The sequence below is a fragment of the Cherax quadricarinatus genome, chromosome 68 (genome assembly GCF_038502225.1).
Source record: "Cherax quadricarinatus isolate ZL_2023a chromosome 68, ASM3850222v1, whole genome shotgun sequence".
Lineage (NCBI taxonomy): Eukaryota > Metazoa > Arthropoda > Malacostraca > Decapoda > Parastacidae > Cherax > Cherax quadricarinatus.
This window is the reverse complement of record NC_091359.1, coordinates 19,951,266-19,975,162: the sequence shown is the minus strand read 5'-3', so window position 1 is coordinate 19,975,162 and position 23,897 is coordinate 19,951,266.

Sequence of the window (23,897 nt, the reverse complement as noted above, 5' to 3'; positions counted from 1 at the left end):
CGTCGCTTGTTGTTGCGTCTGGTGGCGGGTGAGTGAGTCGCATATTGTTGCGTCTGGTGGCGAGTGAGTGCGTCGCTTGTTGTTGCGTCTGGTGGCGGGTGAGTGCGTCGCTTGTTCTTGCGTCTGGTGGCGGGTGAGTGCGTCGCTTGTTGTTGCGTCTGGTGGCGGGTGAGTGCGTCGCTTGTTGTTGCGTCTGGTGGCGGGTGAGTGCGTCGCTTGTTGTTGCGTCTGGTGGCGGGTGAGTCGCATATTGTTGCGTCTGGTGGCGGGTGAGTGCGTCGCATATTGTTGCGTTTGGTGGCGGGTGAGTGCGTCACATGTTGTTGCGTCTGGTGGCGGGTGAGTGTGTCACATGTTGTTGCGTCTGGTGGCGGGTGAGTGCGTCACATGTTGTTGCGTCTTGTGGTGGGTGAGTGCGTCACATGTTGTTGCGTCTGGTGGCGGGTGAGTGTGTCACATGTTGCGTCTGGTGGCGGGTGAGTGTGTCACATGTTGTTGCGTCTGGTGGTGGGTGAGTGCGTCACATGTTGTTGCGTCTGGTGGCGGGTGAGTGCGTCACATGTTGTTGCGTCTGGTGGTGGGTGAGTGCGTCACATGTTGTTGCGTCTGGTGGCGGGTGAGTGTGTCACATGTTGCGTCTGGTGGCGGGTGAGTGTGTCACATGTTGCGTCTGGTGGCGGGTGAGTGTGTCACATGTTGCGTCTGGTGGCGGGTGAGTGTCACATGTTGCGTCTGGTGGCGGGTGAGTGTGTCACATGTTGCGTCTGGTGGCGGGTGAGTGTGTCACATGTTGCATCTGGTGACGGGTGAGTGTCACATGTTGTTGCGTCTGGTGGTGGGTGAGTGCGTCACATGTTGTTGCGTCTGGTGGCGGGTGAGTGTCACATGTTGTTGCGTCTGGTGGCGGGTGAGTGTGTCACATGTTGCGTCTGGTGGCGGGTGAGTGTGTCACATGTTGCGTCTGGTGGCGGGTGAGTGTGTCACATGTTGTTGCATCTGGTGGCGGGTGAGTGTCACATGTTGTTGCGTCTGGTGGCGGGTGAGTGTGTCACATGTTGTTGCGTCTGGTGGTGGGTGAGTGCGTCACATGTTGTTGCATCTGGTGGCGGGTGAGTGTCACATGTTGTTGCGTCTGGTGGCGGGTGAGTGTGTCACATGTTGTTGCGTCTGGTGGTGGGTGAGTGTCACATGTTGTTGCGTCTGGTGGTGGGTGAGTGCGTCACATGTTGTTGCATCTGGTGACGGGTGAGTGTCACATGTTGTTGCGTCTGGTGGTGGGTGAGTGCGTCACATGTTGTTGCATCTGGTGACGGGTGAGTGTCACATGTTGTTGCGTCTGGTGGTGGGTGAGTGCGTCACATGTTGTTGCATCTGGTGGCGGGTGAGTGTCACATGTTGTTGCGTCTGGTGGTGGGTGAGTGTCACATGTTGTTGCATCTGGTGACGGGTGAGTGTCACATGTTGTTGCGTCTGGTGGTGGGTGAGTGCGTCACATGTTGTTGCATCTGGTGACGGGTGAGTGTCACATGTTGTTGCGTCTGGTGGTGGGTGAGTGCGTCACATGTTGTTGCATCTGGTGGCGGGTGAGTGTCACATGTTGTTGCATCTGGTGACGGGTGAGTGTCACATGTTGTTGCATCTGGTGACGGGTGAGTGTCACATGTTGTTGCATCTGGTGACGGGTGAGTGTCACATGTTGTTGCATCTGGTGACGGGTGAGTGTCACATGTTGTTGCGTCTGGTGGCGGGTGAGTGCGTCACATGTTGTTGCGTCTGGTGGCGGGTGAGTGTCACATGTTGTTGCATCTGGTGGCGGGGTAGGTAAGTCTGGCAAGGACATGTTATACGCTAGAACTTCCGGAGTGGTGGACCACTGTGTTGAACACTACGGTCAAGGATGCCTCCAGCACGCACCCAGCGTTCCTGCATCTCACTCTCCTTCAGAAACAAACAACCTGGCTGGTGCTCTTGACGTTGTTTATCGTCGCCTTCCGCACCTTGGCTATATTCCACTCTCTATTTTCATCTTTATCCGTCTTGAATCACCCGTAACACGACTTGTGTCACTGGACACGATGTATGATCAGCTTCTTCACTGCTACATCTTCACAGTTCACCTTTACTCACACATTGTTCTTTTTTTCTGAATGTGTTGATTTTGTTGAGGACTGACCTGCATAGCTGAGATTGTTGCTAGACTAGGGTACACTCAGTGGGCACCTCTGTCCCTCAGGTACAACTCAAGGAACACCCACGTCCCCCAGGTAGCACTCAAGGGACACCCCCGTCCCTCAGGTAGCACTCAAGGGACACCCCATCCCTGAGTCCCGCTGTTGTTACACATTACTTGGTTAAATAACAATGTTATACCGTACCTACAAGATGAATTAATACACGGGTAACATCTGGGTGGCTTTATTTGTAGACGTTTCTCCGTCCAGTGGCTTTATTTGTAGACGTTGCTCCGTCCAGTGGCTTTATTTGTAGACGTTTCTCCGTCCAGTGGTTTTATTTGTAGACGTTTCTCCGTCCAGTCCTGTGGGCGGGTGGTGATTCCTACACTCACACTGTTGTCGTGAAGAAATGCGCTTTCTAGGTGAACGCACATAACTGGCTTTATCGTTGGCGCACAGCTACAATTTCTTGACCAATTATGTGAGCCAAAACAATACTAGGACCCGGTATAAGGATGGAAAAAAAAAAACAGGTAGATGAGGTAGCAGGCGGGTGGTGAAGGAGCCTGGCTCAACTCCCTGGCGCTCACTGGCGCACTCTCACCACTCACAAGAAAACTCCAGGTGGCTTAACTAAGCCACAATATGCCACAGGGATGGTGAAGACCACTCTTAGCATCCAACTGGGAGCACAAAGCGATATAGGAGACAATACTTCAGAGGAACTTGCGTGGTTTACTGCTTTTTCTCAGCTGGGTTAGGAAGCTGGGTTGTCATGCTGGGTTAACCCACGAGAATAGCTGACTAGAAGACGTGTAACGATGCACACAGCATGAAGGAGCAGGTGGATGACAGAAGACAGGCTGGATGATAGGCTGAGGCAGGCTGACTGGCGTTCAGTTCCACAGTCTGGCTTACTGGCTGGATTAATTGCAAAATCCGGGTCAACCCCTCGGAGACTGAAGCAGTTAGCACACGAACTAAGCAGGAAGCTTGAAAGACGACTGCAACTGGTTTTTAAGCTGGAGCGACAGGTTGAGGCTGACAGATGTGACCTCTGACCTGCCGGCACCCCACAAACAATCTTCTAACGTCTGAAATACCCGTAAATCCAAGCCCACACCGCTGCCACCAAATTGTCATGTGGGGGTTTGATAACGTGGATTGGGTAAAAACACTAACGTTGGCTGGTTAGTACGTATGATTATAATGGAATATATGGGAAGCACCAGGCCTGCCCTGCCTCTCTCTGCTCTCTATCTTAAGACTGACTCACGAATTGGGTCCTAAGGGTGAGCGGCGTTCAAAACATGATATGGTCAGCAGCAACATGAATAACAGTCAGTGATTCACACAGACGGTTGGTAGTGAGTCATACTACTGGTAACTGGTTACTGGTAACTGGTACTACTGGGAACTGATACTACTGAGATTTGTAGACGTCTCTCCGTCCGTTCAATGGAAGGTTAAAATAAGATATTGAGTCATATTTACGCTTTGAGAAATTCCGCGTAGGTCTGGTATAATGTATACACTATAGACAAGATAGGGAATAAAACACCTGCAGCACTTGGGTGTCTAGTACCGAAACGTTCTGCCTGTGCAGAAGGCTTTTTCCCAGTCGAATACTGGCTAACACAACACTGGAGACAGTAGAGTTAGTTTTAAGTACTGACTACCTCTTATCCAAGCTGAGAGACTGATTACCTCAAAACTACTGTAACTACTGTCTCCAGTGTTATATTCGCCCGGGTTCGACTGAAGAATCCTGTTACATAGTAGAAACACATCGTATTTACAGACACACAAGTGTTGTACATGTGTCTCACCTGCATGTCCAGATTGTATACCATTTTCACAATTATACAGTTTTCTTACACTGACCTGGAATGTAGATCCAGGAGAACCTACCTTCACGTAGCACCTCCTGGAATGTAGGTCCAGGAGAACCTACCTTCACGTAGCACCTCCTGGAATGTAGATCCAGGAGAACCTACCTTCACGTAGCACCTCCTGGAATGTAGGTCCAGGAGAACCTACCTTCACGTAGCACCTCCTGGAATGTAGATCCAGGAGAACCTACCTTCACGTAGCACCTCCTGGAATGTAGATCCAGGAGAACCTACCTTCACGTAGCACCTCCTGAAATGTAGATCCAGGAGAACCTACCTTCACGTAGCACCTCCTGGAATGTAGATCCAGGAGAACCTACCTTCACGTAGCACCTCCTGGAATGTAGATCCAGGAGAACCTACCTTCACGTAGCACCTCCTGGAATGTAGATCCAGGAGAACCTACCTTCACGTAGCACCTCCTGGAATGTAGATCCAGGAGAACCTACCTTCACGTAGCACCTCCTGGAATGTAGATCCAGGAGAACCTACCTTCACGTAGCACCTCCTGGTATGTTATTAATGTAGTGTGAATGTTATTAATTATTGTATGAATGGTATTTGTTATAACATGAATGTTATGTTATAATTGACAGGTTTACGACCTTCATAAGTCATAAGTTTTGAACCATCATAAGTCATAAGTCTTGCACCATCATAAGTCATGCATCAACACAAGTCTTGGTTATCTTCTGCACCTCGTTACTCTGGGGTCTGGCCCAGCTCCCACTGGCTGGGTCATTACCTATCTCTTTATATAAGTGTGCCACCTGTGGTTATGGGGTAGCACCTAGGAGGCAGCGGAAGCAAGGGAGAGGTAAAGACGATACAATCAGTCCATCGCCCTCGATGACGTAGTTTGTAAGGTGGTCAGTCTGGAGAAGAGTTCAGTGCCGTAGTCTGGAACAGTGTCTGTCGCCCTCAAGATTGTCTACGCCTCGCATCCATTCTGTTCTGTCAGCTTCACATTGTTCCAGACTATGGAACAGAATTCTTCTCTAGGCTGAGGGACTGACTACCTCAAAACTACATCTTCGAGGGTGATGGACTGATTACATTATCTTTACTCCTCCACTCCCTCTTCCGTATTCGACTGAAGAAGCCTACTGTGTAGGCAAAAGGTTCCGGAATCAAGATACCTGTTATACGTGTCATCAGTGTATAAATAAGACACACAGTCAAGGTTATTGCATCTTATTGTCAAGACGTTTCGACCACCAGGGACTTTATCCACTGATGAAGTCCTGAGGTCGAAAAGTCTTGCCATAATCCGCATAGTGTGTCGTATTTACATATTGACCCATGTAAGTTTGTTTTAGGCACAGATACACATAAATACAATTATCATCAGAGTGACTTATTTCCGTTGCTGGACACACCTAACTTATTGTTACCCGTGATTTGTTACCTAGATTCAGTCAGTGGCATTAATAACACTACTGGTAGTATTTTGCAGTGTTGGTGCGTCTCGTCTCTCCTTGTTATCTCAGGGTCGTCTGCGAACATTGATATGTAAGACTCGAAGCCTCGTGGAAGGTCATTGACATATCAGGAACTGTGTGGGTCCCAGGACGGACTATTGGGAAAATTCCACTCGTCAAGTTTGCATAATGGTGTCCCCGGAGGGACCTGTGAGGAGAGGCTAAAGGAGGAGGAAACTGAAGGTGTATAGAGAATTTATGAGTGAGAAGGATTAAATTCGATTTATATGGGCCACTAGGCAGGCCTGCCGCAGTTTTAGCTAGATTTAACTCATCAATATATATATATATATATATATATATATATATATATATATATATATATATATATATATATATATATATATATATATATATGTGCAAGGAATTCGCGAGAGCACGCGAAATATACACAAACACTGATTTCTGGCTGAAGGAGACTCGAACCTACGAACCTTAGGACAAGCTACGCAGTGCTTTACCAATCCTTGCACTGTTAAATTCTCTAGTAAGGCTGATGCATGCAGGGGATGAGATGAAAAGCTGTAAGCCTTCTCCCTGAAAGCTGGCTGCCTTGGATCAAACGTGTAGCGCAAGCTACACGCCAAGGTATTGTCCAGTGTGGGTAGATTGGTAAAGCACTGCGTACCTTGTCCTAAGGTTCTTAGGTTCGAGTCTCCTTCAGCCAGAGATCAGTGTTTGTATATATATATATATATATATATATATATATATATATATATATATATATATATATATATATATATATATATATATATATGTCGTGCCGAATATGTAAAACTGGTCAGTTAGCAAGAACTCATTTAAAATTAAGTCCTTTCTAAGATTTTTCTCTTATACGTTTAAAGATACATTTTTTTTCATTATTGTTAATGTAAAAAATTTTAATTTTGCACCAAAAGATTCTTAGAAAACTTACCTAACCTTATTATAACAAGCGCAATTTATTTTAGCCTAACCCAACTAAATATATTTTAGATTTGTTTACAGTAATTTAATACTAAACAAACACAGTGAAATATATTTTTTTTCGTTAGGTTCAGAATGATTTTGGCGAAATTATTGCATACACAAATTTTCGCTTGTCCTATATTACAAGATGAGCTTTGCTATTTAAGCCAAGATCGCAAGTTCTGCCTATTCGGCACGACATATATATATATATATATATATATATATATATATATATATATATATATATATATATATATATATATATATATATATATATATATATATATATATATATATATATTGCAAGCTTTACTCCTTAAGATGGGGTTTAAATTCATACTTTAATCCTTAAAATGGGGATTCAAATTAGTTCTTAGTTTGTGTATAATGAGAGATACACAATTGTATGGTGTATACACCCTATATACCTGTCTTGTATATCCTAGTGTCGTATCACTAATCAATCAATCAATTAATTTTTATTCCATTGCAAGAATACATTGAGATTATGAAATTACAATAATGAGTTGGAGCACAAAGAGCCACTATCATGTATATCCTAGTGTCGTATCACTAATCAATCAATCAATTAATTTTTATTCCATTGCAAGATTACATTGAGATTATGAAATTACAATAATGAGTTGGAGCACAAAGAGCCACTATCATGCCTGGCCATTATGGTCACCCTTAATTTAATGGCTTACACACTACTTAATAATAAAGAAATTGAACGTAGTTTAAGTTGTACATGTTGTTCCCGCCGCCTCTCATAGCTCCTTGTACTGAACTTACTAAATCTCTCTCTTCATTAACATTATCTTGACTTAGAGATTCCTGATCACTTTTATCAAGGCTTCTCTGATAGAGTATTGTGTGTGAGTGAGTTTATCAGCTAGCTTACTTTATGTATTACTGCATGAACTTACCTAGTACTAGGCAAGGCTCGGTGAGTTTATATTTTACTGGTTGAGTTTACACTGTACTGGGTGAGTTTACATAGTACTGGGTGAATTTATATAGTACTGGATGAGTTTACCTTACTTGAGCGAAGTTACAAGCTCGTTGCATCTCTTGAATAAACGTCGTTGAGCCATTTCTTTACCAGGTGAGAATATGGGTTTAACGAACCTATTGTCCCATCGTATTCCACTTGAACCTGCAACTAGACCTATTTATGTACCTGCATACAGAATGCCTCATTTGCAAGTTGCTGTCTCAGAAGACTTAGCCATAAAGATGCTTGATGATGGTGTCATCGTACATAGTAATTCCCCTTGGAATGGGCCCTTGATCCTAGTACTTAAGAAGGACAGTGATTGACTTTAGGAAGTTGAATTCTAAAATGATACCAGATCATTTCCCACTTTCTGTGCTTAACCTTTTATGTAGTATTGGAGTTATATAACAATCTTTTCGACCCTAGACTAGTTGGCAAGTTCCTCTTCACGAAGATAGAAAAGAGCTAACCGTATTTTCCACTCCTACATGTCATTTTCATTTCCTCAGAATGACCTTTGGATTAAGGCCTTCCCCTATCACATTTTCGAGGCTCATGATGAACATATAAGAACATAAGAACATAAGAAAGAAGGAACACTGCAGCAGGCCTACTGACCCATGCAAAGCAGGTCCATGTCACCCCCAGGATTAGCCCAATGACCCACCTAATCAGGTCACTTCCACTTAAGGAAGGAGCACTGCATCAGACCTAGTAGCACAAGCTAGTCAGGTCCAACTCACAAACACACACACCTACTCATGTATTTATCTAACCCATTTTTAAAGCTACACAACGTTTTAGCCTCAATAACTGTACTCGGGAGTTTGCTCCACTCATCCACAACTCTATTACCAAACCAGTTCTTTCTTATATCCTTCCTGAATCTGAATTTTTCCAACTTGAAACCATTGCTGCGAGTCCTGTCTTGGTGGGAAATTTTCAGCACGCTATTTACATCCTCTTTATTTATTCCTGTTTTCCTTTTATACACCTCGATCATATCCCCCCTAATTCTACGCCTTCTGAGAGAGTGCAGATTCAGGGCCCTCAGTCTATCCTCATAGGGAAGATTCCTGATACATGGGATCATCTTTGTTATCCTCCTCTGTACGTTTTCCAGAGCATTTATATCCATTCTGTAATACGGTGACCAGAACTGAGCAGCATAATCCAAATGAGGCCTAACCAAGGATATATAGAGTTGAAGAACAACCTGAGGACTTCTAATATTTATTCTTCTGGATATGAAACCAAGGATTCTGTTAGCTTTATTGCGAACACTAATGCACTATTGCCTTGGTTTTAGATTGCTGCTTACCAGAACTCCTAAATCCTTTTTGCAATCAGTAGTATTAAGATCTACATTATTTAGTTAATATGTGACATGGTTATTTAACTGTCCAACATTTAGAACTTTGCATTTGTTTATATTAAACTGCATCTGCCATTTCTCCGACCATTGCATCAGTCTATTCAAATCATCCTGAAGTGCTCTATGGTCCTCATTAGAGTGAATTGAATGGCCTATTTTGGTGTCATCAGCAAATTTGCTTATGTCGCTATTTATTCCCTCATCTATGTCATTTATGTAAATTGTGAACAACAAAGGGCCCAACACTGACCCCTGCAGAACACCACTTGTGCCGTGCCCCCATTTATGCAAACTCTCTGCTGCCTATTTGTCAGCCATGCCTCTACCCAGGAAAAAGTGTCTCCTCTTATTCCATGTGCCTTAAGTTTCCTCAATAGCCTCTGATGTGGAACTCTATTGAAAGCCTTACTGAAGTCCATATACACAATATCATATTCATTACCATGATCTACCTCCTCAAAGACCTTAGTGAAAAAAGTTAGTAAATTCGTAAGACAGGAACGCCCCTTTGTAAAGCCGTGTTGAGATTCATTAATCAATTTATCCCTATCAAGATGGCTACGAATTGCTTCGGCAATTATTGATTCCATAAACTTTCCCACTATGGAGGTAAGGCTTATTGGTCTATAGTTAGAAGCTAAGGACCTGTCACCTGCCTTGTAAATAGGTATTACATTTGCCATTTTCCACTTATCAGGCACTATGCCAGTTTGTAGTGATATGTTAAAAAGATTAGCCAAAGGTATGCTAAGTTCCTCTTTACATTCCTTTAACATCCTTATAAACAGTTCATCAGGGCCTGAGGATTTGCTAGGTTTTAATTTCTCTATTTGTCTGAGGACCATGTCACTAGTTATCACAATCGTGTATAGTTTATTATCGTCCTGTTCTACATAATCTATTATTTCAGGAATTTCGCTAGTATTTTCCTGGGTAAAAACTGAGAGGAAGTAGGTATTGAGAATTTCACACATATCCTTATCACTCTCAGTGATCTGACCAGAGTTACTCTTAAGTGGGCCAGTCTTGTCCCTAATCTTACTTCTGTATACCTGAAAGAATCCTTTTGGGTTAGTCTTCGAATCCCTTGCGACCTTAGAGTTACTCTTAAGTGGGCCAGTCTTGTCCCTAATCTTACTTCTGTATACCTGAAAGAATCCTTTTGGGTTAGTCTTCGAATCCCTTGCGACCTTAGCCTCATAATCCCTTTTTGCTTTTCTTATACCTTCTTTTGTTTCTCTCTCTAATTGAATATATTGATTTCTTAATGCACTTATGGTGCACCTAGATGATGTAATCGTAATTGTCGTGTCCGAAGACATGGAGACAAACCTCAAAAGACTTGATTTGGTGCTTGGTAAGCTTGAAGGAGCTCCTTTTAATGATCAAACTGTCAAAATGTCAATTTTTCAGATCAGAGATTAAGTTTCTTGGTCATATAGTCACTCCTAGAGGGGTTATGACTAACCAAAGTAAAGTAACTGCTGTACAGAATTTTGTAGCTCCAAAAATTGCTGATGATGTAAGATCTTTTGTTGGCTTAGCAGGTTTTTACAGATCTTTCATTGCAAATTTCTCTTCTATAGTAGCTCCTCTGAGTTGCTTAAGACACTCCTTTCATCTGGACCTTCCGTCAAGAAAGAGCATTCCAAATTCTCAAAGAAATGTTAACTTCTGCTCCTCTTTTGAAATTTCCAGATTTTTCAAAGCCTTTCTATATAACAACTGATGCTAGTTCCATTGTCATAGGTGCCGTCCTTCCTCTGAAGAGTGATAGTAAGTACAACTCAGTTGCATTTTCTAGTTGTGTTCTTACCAAGGCTGAATATAATTATACAGTAACTGAGCAAGAAGCGTTGGGAATAGTATAGTCTTTAAAACACTTCCGAGACATATACTGGTGTCCTGTTCATGTCTTGACATATCATGCTCCACTGATTCCCTTATTCCAGAACAAACAAACCACTGGAAGATTAACCAGATAGTCCTTGACTATCCAAGAGTTCAATCCAACCTTTGAACATTTACCTGGCAAATCAAATGTAATCGCAGATGCTTTATCTCGACACATTAGTACAGTAGTAGCAGATCCTCCATTCAGTGCTGAGGACATAAAGAATTATCACAGAACAGATCCTATATGATCTGGTGTGATTCAAATTCTTCTGCAGAAAGTTTGAACTCTCTCTGCGAAGCCACCAGCACTTATCAGTGACTTTGTTATGAACCAAGAATTACTGTATCGCATAGCCGATCTGAGTATTGCTAGCAGAAAAGTGCACCAGTCAGTAATTACAAAGTCACTAGTGAATGTGGCCCTACAGCTAGTTTACGACGTGCCAGGTGTTGCACACCCTGGTATGGATCGTTCTGTAAAACAGATTAGCAACTGAAATTTCTGAATGTGTTAAGAAATGTAGTGTTTGCATGCAGCATAAAATAAATGTTAGTGGTCCCACTTGGGAAAGAATTGCGCTAGATTTGTTAACCAATTTTCAGTGTCCCCTCCAGGGCAACGAGCATCTGTGTGTTATGGTAGACCATTTTACCAGATATTAAGAGATAGTTTTCATAGCAGATAAGACTGCTGAGACAGTAGCCAAAGCATTTAAAGAATGCATAATCTGTAGGCATACTATTCCTAAGTCCCTAGTAACAGATAACGGAGGTGAATTTTGCAATGAGATTCTTGAAAAGTTGTATACTTTGTACAAAATCTCTAAGTCAGTCATTGTTCCTCATCATCCTGCCAGCAATGGTTTAGCAGAAAGAATCAATAAAAAAGTGCTCACTGTCTTGAAAGCAACTATCAATCCCAATAGTACAACCTGGGATGAAGTTATCAGTGTGCCATTAATTCTGCTTACAATGCCTCTATAGGTGATACCCCCACATTATGCACTGTATAGTGTGGAAAAGCACTTACCATATGAAATGTTATATTCTACTCTGATTTTATAGCGACTCATACCAGCTTAGCTCAAAGTGTCTTCAGAAGAATCCGAGAAACACTTCATAAATCAACAGCAGAATTTACAAGAGTCACTAACACTTGAGCAAAGCCAACCAAAATTAGAGTATGCTCGATTGTTCTGCTAGCTAATTTCAATAAAACATCTGCATTGCAAAAGCTCGACCAAAAGTTTGTTGGTCCCTGCCGAGTAGTTGAACATGTCATTGGTAATATTAAGTATGAGGTTAGAGAAATTGGTATAGGTCAGTACAAAGAATCGCACTTAGATCATGTGAAGTTAGTATGCAATGAGGTTGATTAGATTCCTGGTACCCAGACAAACAAGCCTGACTCTTGACAATCCTCCTGACCCAGTACCTTCTACTTGTAACAACCTGACTAACGAATACCTTGATTGTCGTTATTTTCTCCGTACACAAGTAATGAGGAATTCTCAAATTTCATTTGTTAATACTAATGTTGATCCTCCTCAACCACGGTATATGTTAGCCATTACAACAGAATTGACCCCACTGGGAATCGAACCCAAGCTCTCACTTCACACACGGAGGGTCTATGTTCGATTACTGGTGGAGTAGAAACATTTCAATGCATTTCCTTAAACCTTTTGTCCTGTTCACCTAGCAGCAAGTAGGTGCTTAGGTGTTAGTCGACTGGTGTGGGTCGCATCCTGGGGGACAAGATTGAGGACCCCAATGGAAATAAGACAGACAGTCCTCGGTGACACACTGCTTTTCGTGGGTTATCCTGGGTGGCTAACCCTGTGGGGTAAAACTCCAAACGAAATCTTATCTCTTATCTGACTGCCCTAGAGATGATGACCACTCTGCATGTGTAAATCTCACCTTAGCAAAGTTGGGGTTAAATGTAAATAACCTGTATAGATGAATAATATAGTCCAAAAAGTACCCAACTATATGTGTAGTCTTAAAGTATGCCAATTTAATCTTGGATAAAAAAATTATTTTTAATAAGTATTTATGTTCTCTCCAAATTCTAAGATTTAACAGTTTAAGAAGTGTGTGCACCAAGTTTGCTTTTTCTGTTAAACACTTTCTACTTTGTAAATAAGTTTCCTCAGAATCTGTAGACTGCATTAACAATGATTGATTAACCTCTTTTTATTGACTGTACTCTCATTAATTCCATGAGCCTCTATGATTTATAATGCATTACGTTCAGATATGTCCTATGTTGCTGTATACAGTATTTTTTAGTATTGTATAGAATCTGCCTAGAGCCTGAGAAGTCTGCTGTCTATCTTTGTACTGTAGCTGTATGTCGGGGACGCCATGCATTAGCGTCGTTGAGGTGTCAGCATAGTTCCAATACTTACTATCTCAGTATATTTCAAATACTTGTTATCCATGATGTCATGGACTCCGGTATGGCCCGTGCAAGTGCCGTAAGGCTAGGCAGGGTTAAGTCAGGGTGGTTACCCCAGAGAGAAGACGCGAGTGAGACACAGATGGCGGACTGGGCTTTCACATGTACTATTTATGGAATATATCACACGGTATAATATTTTACAATGTGTTTCAATCGCCGTCACTTCTAAGAAGAACGCACAAATCTTGAAATATGGTGACATAGCAAGTATTTAAACTATGCTGACTGTACTATGTAAACTCACCCAGTACTATGGAAACTTACCTAGTACTGTGTAAATAGTACTAGGTAAGTTTACATAGTACTGGGTGAGTTTACATAGTACTGGGTGAGCTTACCTTATGTAGTACTGGATGAGCTTACCTTACATAGTACTGGGAGAGTTTACCTTACATAGTACTGGGAGAGTTTACCTTACATAGTACTGGATGAGCTTACCTTACATAGTACTGTGAGAGTTTACCTTACATAGTACTGGATGAGCTTACCTTACATAGTACTGGGAGAGTTTACCTTACATAGTACTGTGAGAGTTTACCTTACATAGTACTGGATGAGCTTACCTTACATAGTACTGTGAGAGTTTACCTTACATAGTACTGGGAGAGTTTACCTTACATAGTACTGGATGAGCTTACCTTACATAGTACTGGGAGAGTTTACCTTACATAGTACTGGGAGAGTTTACCTTACATAGTACTGGATGAGCTTACCTTACATAGTACTGTGAGAGTTTACCTTACATAGTACTGGGAGAGTTTACCTTACATAGTACTGTGAGAGTTTACCTTACATAGTACTGTGAGAGTTTACCTTACATAGTACTGGGAGAGTTTACCTTACATAGTACTGGGAGAGTTTACCTTACATAGTACTGGGAGAGTTTACCTTACATAGTACTGGGTGAGCTTACATTACATAGTACTGGGAGAGTTTACCTTACATAGTACTGGGTGAGCTTACCTTACATAGTACTGGGAGAGTTTACCTTACATAGTACTGGATGAGCTTACCTTACATAGTACTGGGAGAGTTTACCTTACTTAGTACTGGATGAGCTTACCTTACATAGTACTGGGAGAGTTTACCTTACATAGTACTGGATGAGCTTACCTTACATAGTACTGGGAGAGTTTACCTTACATAGTACTGGATGAGTTTAAATCACATAATACTAGGTGAGTTTACCATACATAGTACTAGATTAGTTTACCTTACATAGTACTGGATGAATTTACCTTACATAATACTAAATAAGTTTCCCTCAGATAGTACTATATGAGTTTACCTTACATAGTACCGAATAAGTTTACCTTACATAGTACCGAATAAGTTTACCTTACATAGTACTGGGTGAGTTTACCTTACAAAGTATAGTGGAACCTCTGGTCACGACCATAATTCGTTCCAAAACTCTGGTCGCGACCCGAACCAATTTCCCCACTGAATTGTATGTAAATACGATTAATCCGTTCCAAACCCGTACGAACTGCATGTAAATATTGTTTTTTAAGCTTTTTAATCACAAAAATAGTTAATCATACCATAGAATGCACAGTGTAATAGTAAACTAAATGTAAAAACCTTGGATAACACTGAGAAAACCTTGAACAGAGACAAGTAACATTGCACCAGTCCTAAGAGTTTTAAGGTCCAAGATTGTGTGAGTGAAGGAAGGTGAGAATGTGAACATGGAAGGAGGGACAGTGATGTGACCGATTGTTGCTACAGTCCCACCTGTCTCCCAGGTACAACTAGTATCAATAAGCGTAATAACTGTTTTAGTTGTGCTGAAATTCCTTCAGATTATGTGGGTGTAATAATTCAGAACTGTACCTGTCAACCTCACATATAATTTCTCACAATATCTGTCAAGGATGTGTGACTGATATACTCAATATTACTCCTTCCCATCCTACTCTCCCCAGTGTTACGATCACCTGTATTCGACTGAAGAAGCATGTACGTGTCTTACTCATCAAGTGTGTAATATAAACACAGCCTATACTAACCAGTACTATGTAAGGTAAACTCACCTAGTACTATGTAAGGTAAACTTACCCAGTACTATGTAAGGTAAACTTAACCAGTACTATGTAAGGTAAACTCACCCAGTACTATGTAAGGTAAACTTAACCAGTACTATGTAAGGTAAACTTACCCAGTACTATGTAAGGTAAACTTAACCAGTACTATGTAAGGTAAACTTACCTAGTACTATGTAAGGTAAACTTACCCAGTACTATGTAAGGTAAACTTAACCAGTACTATGTAAGGTAAACTTACCTAGTACTATGTAAGGTAAACTTACCCAGTACTATGTAAGGTAAACTTAACCAGTACTATGTAAGGTAAACTCACCCAGTACTATGTAAGGTAAACTTACCTAGTACTATGTAAGGTAAACTTACCCAGTACTATGTAAGGTAAACTTACCCAGTACTATGTAAGGTAAACTTACCTAGTACTATGTAAGGTAAACTTACCCAGTACTATGTAAGGTAAACTTACCCAGTACTATGTAAGGTAAACTTACCCAGTACTATGTAAGGTAAACTTACCTAGTACTATGTAAGGTAAACTTACCCAGTACTATGTAAGGTAAACTTACCCAGTACTATGTAAGGTAAACTCACCTAGTACTATGTAAGGTAAACTTACCCAGTACTATGTAAGGTAAACTTACCTAGTACTATGTAAGGTAAACTTACCCAGTACTATGTAAGGTAAACTTAACCAGTACTATGTAAGGTAAACTCACCCAGTACTATGTAAGGTAAACTTACCCAGTACTATGTAAGGTAAACTCACCTAGTACTATGTAAGGTAAACTTACCCAGTACTATGTAAGGTAAACTTACCCAGTACTATGTAAGGTAAACTTACCCAGTACTATGTAAGGTAAACTTACCTAGTACTATGTAAGGTAAACTTACCCAGTACTATGTAAGGTAAACTTACCCAGTACTATGTAAGGTAAACTTACCCAGTACTATGTAAGGTAAACTTACCCAGTACTATGAAAGGTAAACTCACCTAGTACTATGTAAGGTAAACTTACCCAGTACTATGTAAGGTAAACTTACCTAGTACTATGTAAGGTAAACTTACCCAGTACTATGAAGGTAAACTTACCCAGTACTATGAAGGTAAACTTTCCCAGTACTATGAAGGTAAACTTACCTAGTACTATGTAAGGTAAACTTACCCGGTACTATGTAAGATAAACTTACCCGGTACTATGTAAGGTAAACTTACCCAGTACTATGTAAGGTAAACTTACCCAGTACTATGTAAGGTAAACTTACCTAGTACTATGTAAGGTAAACTTATTTAGTACTATGTGAGGTATACTGATCCAGTACTATATAAGGTAAACTTATCCAGTACTGTGTAAGGTAAACTCATCCAGCACTATGTGAGGTATACTGATCCAGTACTATATAAGGTAAACTTATCCAGTACTGTGTAAGGTAAACTCATCCAGTACTATGTGAGGTATACTGATCCAGTACTATATAAGGTAAACTTATCCAGTACTGTGTAAGGTAAACTCATCCAGTACTATGTGAGGTATACTGATCCAGTACTATATAAGGTAAACTTATCCAGTACTGTGTAAGGTAAACTCATCCAGCACTATGTGAGGTATACTGATCCAGTACTATATAAGGTAAACTTATCCAGTACTGTGTAAGGTAAACTCATCCAGCACTATGTGAGGTATACTGATCCAGTACTATATAAGGTAAACTTATCCAGTACTGTGTAAGGTAAACTCATCCAGCACTATGTGAGGTATACTGATCCAGTACTATATAAGGTAAACTTATCCAGTACTGTGTAAGGTAAACTCATCCAGCACTATGTGAGGTATACTGATCCAGTACTATATAAGGTAAACTTATCCAGTACTGTGTAAGGTAAACTCATCCAGCACTATGTGAGGTATACTGATCCAGTACTATATAAGGTAAACTTATCCAGTACTGTGTAAGGTAAACTCATCCAGCACTATGTGAGGTATACTGATCCAGTACTATATAAGGTAAACTTATCCAGTACTGTGTAAGGTAAACTCATCCAGCACTATGTGAGGTATACTGATCCAGTACTATATAAGGTAAACTTATCCAGTACTGTGTAAGGTAAACTCATCCAGCACTATGTTAGGTAAACTCATCCAGTACTATGTAAGGTAAATTCATCCAGAACTGTGTAAGGTAAACTTACCCAGTACTATTTAAACTCACCCAGCACTATATTAGGTAAACTCATCCAGTACTGTGTAAGGTAAGCTTACCTAGTACTATGTAAACTCACCCATTACTATGTAAGGTAAACTTATTCAGTACTATGTAAAGTAAACTCGTTTAGTACAATGTAAGATAAACTCGCCTAGTACTATGTAAGGTAAACTCACCCAGTACAGTGGAACCTCTGGTCACGAACGCTTCCGAACACGAACAAATCGGTTCACGACCAAAAAATTCGCCAAATTTTTGCATCTGGTCACGAACACATAATCGGAGCCGAACAAACACAGCCGCGCCAATTTTCACATTCCGCGCTATTTTTTCCCCAAACGCCAATTTTCCCCATTTCCTGTAATTACGACCGTGATAAATTCGGATTAGCAATGTTTTATCAGCAGGTAGTGCCCAAACAGCTTCTCGCAGTGCCAGTACCCGGCTAGGGTTTGCCTTATATGATTGTTGGTAAATATTTTTCTGAGTTGTTTGTTGGGCTATCTTATTGAAACTTGGGCAATGTATGATGGAAGATGTTTTTTAACGTACACCAAAAATGAAAGAAATCGGACGATAAATAAGGGAGTTCACTGCTCGGCCATCAGACGCCCCTTAAGGGACACGTCAGTTCCCCTGTCTTCTGTTACTGAGCTTCGCTCACACCTCTGCAACAAAGATTTGTTAAGTTATACCATGAATTAATTAAAGATCCTAGACTTCACGTCACGAAACAGACAAAGCAAATGTGATAGTAATTATGGACAAGGTAGATTACAGTGGAAAAATAAACATGATATTAGGAGACAGGGAAACTCACGCGCCTCTCAAAATTAGGAACATATGATTCCAGAATTATTATAAGAAAAATTAAACCAGTAACACTGGTAAATTAAGTTGTTGACTGTATAAATATGATTTACTGACTAGATATTAAGAAGTTTGTTGGTCCACGAGTATAGATAATTGTAAAAAATATTTACTTACCAAGTTATTGTCCTGGTAATACATTCTAACGCCTCCCTACCAGGCAGATATAGTGAATATTGGCCAATATTAGATATACTACCTAGTTAATAAGTTGATACCATATTTCAGGGGGGTGAGGATTATTATAGATGCACGTGATGAACAATTGTCGTCCAATCACCGCGTCCAGTATTACCATACTTATCAGCCCTATTCTAGCTGAATTAATATGGATCCAGATATCTATGATATTCACTCATTTCATGGTCCCCAATTATTGTCGATATAAACTTCGTCGGCAATGATTACACACGATTAAATTTGTTAGCACTCTCTCTTTTACATTTATCGTCCGCCATTGTACGTTGCACTACCGGTGTGTTGGTTCTTCTCTCACTTGAATGTTTTCTAAAAGTCACACCAACACTACATTAAATAAGCACTATTATATTCTTCAATTTTTATACACTAATTTCGGGAAAATTATCATTTTTTTTTCCAGATATATAACTGTTTCACGTGTCTCTTAGTAAGTTTATTTAGATACATGTATACATGAAGAATTAGACACATGTACAACATCTGGGTATCTTTACTGTAGATGTTTCGCCATACAGTGTCTTTATCAATACAAATTGAAGGACATAACTGGAAGATAGTAGAACTATATACAAAAGATGAGGTAATCTTTTGTACATAGTTCTGAGGGACTGATTACCTCATCTTTTGTATATAATTCTACTGTCTTCCAATCATGTCTTTGAATTTGTATTGATAAAGCCACTGGATGGCGAAACATCTACAGTAAAGATACCCAGATGCAGCACATGTGTCTAATTTTTCATTTTGTCTGTATTGTATACCATACATGTACAGGTATACATAAATACAGTAATACAAATTATCCTACATAAGTAACAAATGTGGAAATTACTTGGGACAATCCCCCCCCCCAAAAAAAAAGTCTGACATGTATAATACAAATATTACGTGGTATTGAGGAAGATTATTCCGTTCAATGCAAGGATCTTCCATCCTATCTCCCACCCATCCTGGTGTGTAGGAATGTGTGTCTGGTTGATGGTGCAACATCCTGTTGTGTAGTACCTCGGCTATGTGGAGACAGCACACGTGTTGTTAGGAAAATTAACACAGAAGCAACTAATGTGGCATTTTACTGTAGCAACGTTTCGCTCTCCAGGAGCTTTGTCAAGCCGTTACAAACATTGCAAGCCACATGGGGATCGAAATCTTTAGCTAATTTAAAGATTTCCATCCCTGTGTTAAGATCGTCTGTTTGCGATTATAACACGTGAGTTGAAAGATTGGTAGTACTAATAGTAGTAGTAATAATAGTAGTAGTAATAGTAGTAGCAGTAGTAGTAGTGGTAGTAGTAGTATGAGTGACAGTAAGTTGGTATGTGATGGACCTGCTCTCCAGGTTAACCAGAACGTAAGTTTTGTCAACCCTGGCTAACTGTATCATCACTGCAGTAATGGTACACAGCACCAGCGAGCAAGTTCGTGAATAAAAGAATAAAATACATGTGGAACATCTGGGTGTCTTTATTTATGAAGACGTTTCGTCAGCTAGTGGCGAAACTACTAACACCCAGACTTCACTGCTTAACTTAGAGTCCTCTATGTGGACCAGCAGCTCTTTAGGATCAATTTCAAACATGTAACATTAAAAATTATGTTTAAATACGACACATGTACGACATAGAAGCGATTATAATTTAATGAGAGGATTGGCCAGCCTGGAACTTTATCAGTCCGATAATGCGCTGCTTCTCACACATTTGAGTTACTAAGCTGTTTTAATTTTAAAACTTTAAATAGTAAGATACTACAAGGACCCCAGTGGATATAAGTCATTTTGTCTGACTTTTTTGGGGTTATCCTGGGTAATCTACACATATGCTGCTATGTATGATAATTTATGTAGCTGTATTTATGTGTACCTGTACCTGAATAAACTTACACCGCATGCTGTGACAAAAATACACAGCATAATAATGCTTTTCAAAGTTCAATCCCCACCCGTACCGTGGCCTGTTTGGAATCGTGTCGTTACAATTTCTTGAGTCATAATGGCTTTCTTTTATGCCTACCAATATTTTATTACCTGTAAACTACACTACCTGTATACTGCAGAGAATAAATTGTTTGTATTTGTAATACAGAGAAATAAAGTAGAAGAAACACACGGAAATAAAAATGGTTATACCTATAACTATATTTTTTTAAACGAGAGGACCGGTACGCCAGCGGAAGGCCTCGGTCAGATGACCAAAAGCTCCAGCTGCGGGTTATATGACTAAGACCCACGTCAGGAAACACTTGTCTTGTTTCCTGACGAACCTTACCTAACTACACAGAGTGGGTAAAAGGTCTGGTACAGTGTATGAGGGCGGGGAAGCTGGTGTGGTCACGATGAACCAACATACAACATCACAGTGTCTGGTGTGGTCACGATGAACCAACATACAACATCAGTGTCTGGTGTGGTCACGATGAACCAACATACAACATCACTGTGTCTGGTGTGGTCACGATGAACCAACATACAACATCACAGTGTCTGGTGTGGTCAGGATGAACCAACATACAACATCACTGTGTCTGGTGTGGTCTCGATGAACCAACATACAACATCACAGTGTCTGGTGTGGTCACGATGAACCAACATACAACATCACTGTGTCTGGTGTGGTCTCGATGAACCAACATACAACATCACAGTGTCTGGTGTGGTCTCGATGAACCAACATACAACATCACAGTGTCTGGTGTGGTCACGATGAACCAACATACAACATCACAGTGTCTGGTGTGGTCTCGATGAACCACCATACAACATCACAGTGTCTGGTGTGGTCACGATGAACCAACATACAACATCACTGTGTCTGGTGTGGTCACGATGAACCAACATACAACATCACTGTGTCTGGTGTGGTCACGATGAACCAACATACAACATCACAGTGTCTGGTGTGGTCACGATGAACCAACATACAACATCACAGTGTCTGGTGTGGTCACGATGAACCAACATACAACATCACAGTGTCTGGTGTGGTCACGATGAACCAACATACAACATCACAGTGTCTGGTGTGGTCACGATGAACCAACATACAACATCACAGTGTCTGGTGTGGTCACGATGAACCAACATACAACATCACAGTGTCTGGTGTGGTCACGATGAACCAACATACAACATCACAGTGTCTGGTGTGGTCACGATGAACCAACATACAACATCACAGTGTCTGGTGTGGTCACGATGAACCAACATACAACATCACAGTGTCTGGTGTGGTCACGATGAACCAACATACAACATCACAGTGTCTGGTGTGGTCACGATGAACCAACATACAACATCACAGTGTCTGGTGTGGTCACGATGAACCAACATACAACATCACAGTGTCTGGTGTGGTCACGATGAACCAACATACAACATCACAGTGTCTGGTGTGGTCACGATGAACCAACATACAACATCACAGTGTCTGGTGTGGTCACGATGAACCAACATACAACATCACAGTGTCTGGTGTGGTCACGATGAACCAACATACAACATCACAGTGTCTGGTGTGATCACGATGAACCAACATACAACATCACAGTGTCTGGTGTGGTCTCGATGAACCAACATACAACATCACAGTGTCTGGTGTGGTCAGTATGAACTAACATACAACATCACAGTGTCTGGTGTGGTCACGATGAACCAACATACAACATCACAGTGTCTGGTGTGGTCACGATGAACCAACATACAACATCACAGTGTCTGGTGTGGTCACGATGAACCAACATACAACATCGCAGTGTCTGGTGTGGTCTCGATGAACCAACATACAACATCACAGTGTCTGGTGTGGTCACGATGAACCAACATACAACATCACAGTGTCTGGTGTGGTCACGATGAACCAACATACAACATCACAGTGTCTGGTGTGGTCTCGATGAACCAACATACAACATCACAGTGTCTGGTGTGGTCACGATGAACCAACATACAACATCACAGTGTCTGGTGTGGTCACGATGAACCAACATACAACATCACAGTGTCTGGTGTGGTCAGTATGAACTAACATACAACATCACAGTGTCTGGTGTGGTCACGATGAACCAACATACAACATCACAGTGTCTGGTGTGGTCACGATGAACCAACATACAACATCACAGTGTCTGGTGTGGTCACGATGAACCAACATACAACATCACAGTGTCTGGTGTGGTCTCGATGAACCAACATACAACATCACAGTGTCTGGTGTGGTCACGATGAACCAACATACAACATCACAGTGTCTGGTGTGGTCTCGATGAACCAACATACAACATCACAGTGTCTGGTGTGGTCACGATGAACCAACATACAACATCACAGTGTCTGGTGTGGTCACGATGAACCAACATACAACATCACAGTGTCTGGTGTGGTCACGATGAACCAACATACAACATCACAGTGTCTGGTGTGGTCACGATGAACCAACATACAACATCACAGTGTCTGGTGTGGTCACGATGAACCAACATACAACATCACAGTGTCTGGTGTGGTCACGATGAACCAACATACAACATCACAGTGTCTGGTGTGGTCAGGATGAACCAACATACAACATCACAGTGTCTGGTGTGGTCACGATGAACCAACATACAACATCACAGTGTCTGGTGTGGTCTCGATGAACCAACATACAACATCACAGTGTCTGGTGTGGTCACGATGAACCAACATACAACATCACAGTGTCTGGTGTGGTCACGATGAACCAACATACAACATCACAGTGTCTGGTGTGGTCACGATGAACCAACATACAACATCACAGTGTCTGGTGTGGTCTCGATGAACCAACATACAACATCACAGTGTCTGGTGTGGTCACGATGAACCAACATACAACATCACAGTGTCTGGTGTGGTCACGATGAACCAACATACAACATCACAGTGTCTGGTGTGGTCACGATGAACCAACATACAACATCACAGTGTCTGGTGTGGTCACGATGAACCAACATACAACATCACAGTGTCTGGTGTGGTCACGATGAACCAACATACAATATCTAAAATCATATATAACTGCAAGAGTTGTTTGTGGTGGTGTTGTAGTGGCAACAGTCCCCCACTACAGTGGATGAAGCCAATACCTCAGTGCCGAAGCTCCTACAATATTGCCTCACTTTTTTAGGTTATCCTAGGTAATTTACATTATATATAACTAACTGTACTTATGTGTACCTGTGCCTAAATAAATTTACTTAATTAACTTCGAAGACAACAAATTAATTATTAGAGAAAGTGACATCTAGCACTAGGCGTTGTTTAGAATCTGTTCTTATTAAAGAATAGAAAGTTACAATACCGTGACTGGATCAATACACAACTTA